We start from the raw sequence: 5566 nt of genomic DNA, 5'->3' as shown, positions 1-5566 counted from the left end.
GTCAGCTTCCAGTCTCCTGCATGCGCCCCGCTGCGCTTCCCTCACAGGCTAATAAATCCACAGAGACACAAATGCTGTGGGTAAAATTTTGGTCCTTCGGGCTTGGAATGGGACCGCCAGGATTGGGGACTTTCTGCAGGGAGTGGCCTGGCCTTCCAAGAATTAGGGGCTGATAAACCCAAATTTGGGTACGAAGGTCAGATTGCCACGGAACAGGCTGAGGCCGCCCCAGAGGGCTGCGATGATACGGGACGGGCCAGCCTGGCCGGGCAGGGCCCTGGGCAGGCCTGAGTGAGCACCTGCCTTCCCGCTCGTGCCCATCAAGAGGCTCCAGGCGACCCTGTGACCGAGCCCAGTGGTTCCCCCTGGGTGAGCCCCAAACTGAGAAGCATGACCAGGAGATCAAAGAGTGCAGGTTCGCTGGTCACCACGTGAGGAGCAGAGCAGTGTCTCTGAACAGAGGAAGCAAGGGAGGGAGGGAGGGAGGTGCCTGTTCCCACCGGAGGGACTGGTCACCGGGAGGTGGCGCTTTCCTGCACGTGGGCCACGCCACATTCTACTTTTACCCTGGACATTTAGAAATGGCGGGTGGGGTGCCCCGGGTGGAGAGTGGGCCATTACGAGATCACGGTGACTTTAAGTCCCCTCCAGGAGGGCCGGGCAGCGCCGACTGCTCTAAACCAGTCCCGTCTGGTCCTCTGGAGGGGGTCTTGTCTGGGAAGAGCCACTCGAAGGGGTCCAGTCATCCTGGGGGCAGCAGCGCCCCCAGCCCAAGCGCGGGGGCTCGACCCCAGAAGTTCCTGCCCAGCAGCTAACAGCCCACTGTGGGGCACCAGGGGAGCCTCCCTGTTCTCTCCTGAGAGGGCAAAACACAGAAAAGCCCCCCAGGGCAGGCTGCCCAGCCACAGGGGGCTACACAGGGGCTTTCCCGCCCTGGGTGCCACCCCTGCCCACTGGCTCCAGGGGACCCAGGCTTGCCTCCTGTGCTCCAGGCTGGTGTGGGCGGGACGCCTGGACAGCAAGGACCCTAACCCCACCGTGTGGGGGATGGGGGGCCCCAAACTAAATCCCAAAACGACATCCACCTGCCCACACAGCGAAGGACACATTGAATTACTTTCCTCTGACAAATTACCAACTGGGTGGCTTAAAATCACCCGCATTCATCGTCTTACAGCCGGGGGGACAGGAGTCTGAATGGGTCTCACTGCGCTGGAGTCAAGGTATCTGCAGGGCTGGTTCCTGCCGGGGGCGAGAGTCAGGGACCCCCGTAAGAACAGGACCCCGTAGGATCTAGGGAGTAAAATCGTCCAGAGGACAGGAGGAGGCAAGCTGGCGTATGGGGTTAACAGACATACCAGAAAATTAGGAATTAAAAAGTGACTTCAAGCTATAAAATTAAGATAATACACCTGGAGACGGAGGTTGAAAAGCCAGCAGAGGCTTCAAAGACGGTGTGGTCGGCTGAGACTCCAGGAAGCCAGAGGCGAGAAGCAAGGTCATTAAAATCAAACCCGCGGAGACAGGTCACAGTCTGTCCTGCTTTGAAAATAATTGTAGGGACTTTCCCAGGGGGGAGAGGCAGGTTCCAGGTGAGGGGCAGGTGCCTGTCACTAAGTTGGCCTTTATTACTTTATTAGCATAGTAAAATCACACTGGAGGTCACGAGGAGATGGTAATGAGACCAGGCTCCCGAGGAGGCAGGAGGGAGCTCAGGCGCAACTGAACCCACTCCGCATATGGTGACATTCACAAGAGACAGGGACCCCGCCTGCCGGGCAGATGCCGTAAAAGCTGTGTGCCGTGTCCTTTGTTAGAGTGGCCTGGGTTTCTGTCCCCCAGGGGCTGGCTTGTTCCTGGGCCAGCGTCTCCGTCGGATTCTTCTGACAGGATAGGAGCACCAAGCTGGCAACAGAGGCTCCGGAAGAGTCTGGTTCCTACCTTTCCATCTCCGGGAGGCCGAGCGTCCTGCGCGGAGGGGCTTCCCCTCCTGCAGTGGCCTCCTTCCAGGAGTCCCTCGTCTCTGCCTCCCTCCTGCACTCACGAGAGGCCCAGAGAGCCACCGCTGGGCGGGTGGGCCGGCCTTCACACTCTGCAACCTCCACCGATTCCTCCGTGCCGTGGAGGTGACCTATGCACAGATTCTCGGGATTGGGGCAGGGGGGCCTTGAGAAGCCGTGACTCCGTCTTCCCCAGGCAGCCAGGCCCCCGCTGGTCTCCTTGGTCTCCATGAGTTGGACCTTATGGCCTCCCCGTAAGCTTCACGGACTCGGCAGGAGAACGAGGCCGTCTGTGGGCCCTGCCTCTGGGGCTCTGCTCAGCCCTGTCCCTCCGTGAGGCTGGGCCAAGAATGGGATCCCCTGGCACCGCACTGGGAGCTGCCCCGTCAAACCTGGGGATGAAGGTCGCCTCCATCAGTCACCACCTTCCCAGGCAGCTGCCCGTACCACACTGCCGAGTCCCTTCTGGGGCCTGGTGTCCAGCCTAGAGGCCCCGGGGAGACCAGGATGAGGCCTGGGGTCTCCGGGAGAACTTCCTCCCCACCCCACCCCGCCCCACTGTGGTTCCTTCTACAGGACGGGAGCCCTGACCCAGCCTAAGGAAAGGGAAGCCACCCAACCGCCCTCCCCTGCCAGCTGGCTGCAGGCTTAGCTACCGTCTCCAGCCTCAGTTTCTGCCTCTGTGAAATGGGCACAGTAACCGCCTGCCTCCCAGAGCTCACCTGGAGCTTAAATAAGGTAGCCAGGGACGTGTTAGCGGCACCCTTAGCACGGCTCCTGGACGTGCTCGGGAAATGATGGGCGTCGTGTGACACCCCCAAGGCCTCCTTGGCAATGGCAGTGCAGACACCCGGTTCTCATGGACAAAGACCCTTCCAGACCCAGATGTCCTATTTGGGGGCTAGAGAAGTGGACACGACTCCCAGGTCGCATCCTGCTGGGCTCAGTGGCTTGGGAGTGACCCAGGAGGCAGCCCCGGCCCACGCAGGAAGAGACGGCCTGGCCTTACCTGGGTTCACGGCCTGACTCACGCTGTCTTCAGAACGAGGGCTGAGTCCCTGCGGGCCTTGGGCAGGAGATTGCCCAAGTCTGTGGCCTCGGGAGGCTTCCAGCAGCCCCGCGGGGAGGGCGGGCCCTTCTCAGGTACCGACAGGCAGGTGGTGTTACTGCCCTCACTCTATAGATGAGGAAACCGAGGCACCGAGAAATGGAAGCACTGCCTGGCACAGAGCGGGCGACCTCTCTACCTGGGTCCTCACCAGCACACTCGAGCCTCTGCTGGAAGCTTTAAACCCCAGCAGGTCGGGCCCCTCCCTGGGTTCTGCCTGGACGTTGGCACGCTGCACCACGCAGCCCCGTGACTTGGCATGCAGGCTTCGAGGACGCCCTGTCCCCTGAGCCCTTCCCTCAACGCCCCCACCCAGCCCCTGACCTGCAATCTGCAGCCTCAGGGGACTGTGCTCGCCTTCTCTGGGTTGTCACTTGGACTGGGGTGGCACCTCCAGCAACTAGAAAGTTCCAGTGGCATAAAATGGCCTTTCTGGCTGGGGTTGTGGCTCAGGGGTAGAGGTTGGCCTGGTGCGTGCCTTGCGCTGGGTTCGACCCTCAGCACCACATATTAAGAAGTCAAATGAAGGTCCGTGGACAGCGCAAAAGATTTTATTAAAAACACTGTCTTTCTGGACCTGTGGGTCTTAAACGCAGCCCACGGGATTTCCCCAAAAGTGCGTTAGGATGCAGATTCGGGCCCGTGCAGTCAGACTCCGGAGGCAGAGCCCGAGGCCGGGCCTCGCCTGTGGCAGCCTCCCTCCCGGTGGTTTCGCACACATCTCTGCTGACAGCCCAGCTATTTCCTGTTCGTTGTGTCTGCAGAGGGCTGTTTGTCCCATGGTGCTGGGTGCCACTAGCAGAGGGGAAGGTCCCCACGGGGGGAAGGGGTTTCCAGGAGGCATTGCTGAGAAAGACCAGACCCAGAGGGGCGTGAGCAACGCGAGGTCAGTGTGGCCTCCAGGCCGGCCCGCCCCGTGCATGTCCGTGTGCCCGTCAGTCTACGACGGTGTGACCGGGGAGAAGAGAACGGGAGACACCCCCAGACTGCCAAGGTGGCGTGGCAGGGGAGAACAGGCGCCCCGCTAAGACAGGAGGCCTTGACGTGGACATGGTTGTGGTCGCAGAGGACATGGTTGTGCGTCCTCGCGTGTCCGAGCGTTAGGGCTTTTTGCTTCTTTATGAAGTTTTTGGTGGAACCCAGGGTCACTCTGCCACTGAGCCGCATCCCCAGCCCTTTTTGGTTTTATCACGAAGTTGCCGGAGCTGGCCTCAAACCTGGGGTCCTCCTGCCTCAGCCTCCTGAGTGGCTGGGATACAGGCAGGTGCCTTTAAAAAATAAATAAATAAAATTAAAATGACCTGTGCTTTGGGCAGAGGCTGCGGCCACCGTGGAAGGCAAGGCATCGGTACAGTGGGGACAAGGTAAAGTTTGGAAAGAGCACGAGGGACAAAGTGGCCCTAACTGTCCCGGAGGCCGCCCAGGAGGCCTGTCCTCCATGCAGCTCACCTAACATGGGTTTGGAGACGCCCCGGACGGGGATGAGCACCCCACGGGAAACAGACGGGGCGTGCTGGGAGCCATGGGGCCCCTCAGAAGTGGTCAGGGACGCCTCTGGGCGGTGACAGTTGGACTGAACGGAAGGGCTGGAAGGATCCAGGGCCTAGAGCAGCTGGTGCCAACGCCATGGTGGACGGTTCTAGAACTTCCTGAGGCTGCTTGGGCAGCCCTGGATGGTGGTGGGATAGGCTAGCAGGCGGCCCCCTTGGGTGGGCGCCACCCCGGGTCCACCTTTAAACAGCTCCGTGAGGTTTTGGGGTGAGGCTGGGTGGGAGCAAGGGCCCTGGCTGAGCCCGAAAGAGGTGACGCGTCCAGCTGTGCACGGGCCATGGACAGGCGGGGGGGCTGCCCCAGAGCCCCAGAGCCGCTCCTGGATTTTATTGCCAAGTAGCCTTCGCAGTGCTGCTGAGTGACTGGAGGAGGGACGGTGAGGGACCAGGGTGCTCAGCACCGTCTCTGGGAGCAGCACCCAGACCCCGGGCCCCTGGGGTCCTTCCCCACTGCTGGCTGTGGGCTGCTCTTCTCTCGCCCGGCCGCGCCCTGTCCCGCCGCTCCTTCGGCATCTGGGCGCAGGCCCTCCTGCGGTCACTCCTGCCCCGCTCGCCCTCCCCGTGGCTGACGCCGCCTCAGAGCCTCTGCTGCGGGTCGCACGCTGGGAACGGGGTTTGCCACACACAGCCTGCCGTGTCTTCCTCCGTCACTGGAGCGCGGGGGGCGGTGTGCACAGTGGCAGGCGCAGGCCTGGCGCCCGGGGGCCACGCTTCCTCCCCAGCACCGCTGATGGGTTTTTTTTAATGCTGCTTTCAAGGTGCTGGGAGGTGGCTCCTGGTGTGCACGCTCGAGAGTGTGTGTGTGTGTGTGAGAGTGTGTGAGAGAGTGTGTGTGTGAGCATGTGTGTGTGAGAGAGAGTGTGTGTGAGAAAGAGTATGTGTGAGAGTGTGTGTGTGAGAGTGTGTGA

The sequence above is a fragment of the Sciurus carolinensis genome, chromosome 1, assembly GCF_902686445.1.
Source record: "Sciurus carolinensis chromosome 1, mSciCar1.2, whole genome shotgun sequence".
In the NCBI taxonomy this organism is placed as follows: Eukaryota; Metazoa; Chordata; class Mammalia; order Rodentia; family Sciuridae; genus Sciurus; species Sciurus carolinensis.
The sequence above is the reverse complement of the archived record's forward strand: the minus strand, read 5'-3'. Positions refer to the sequence as shown.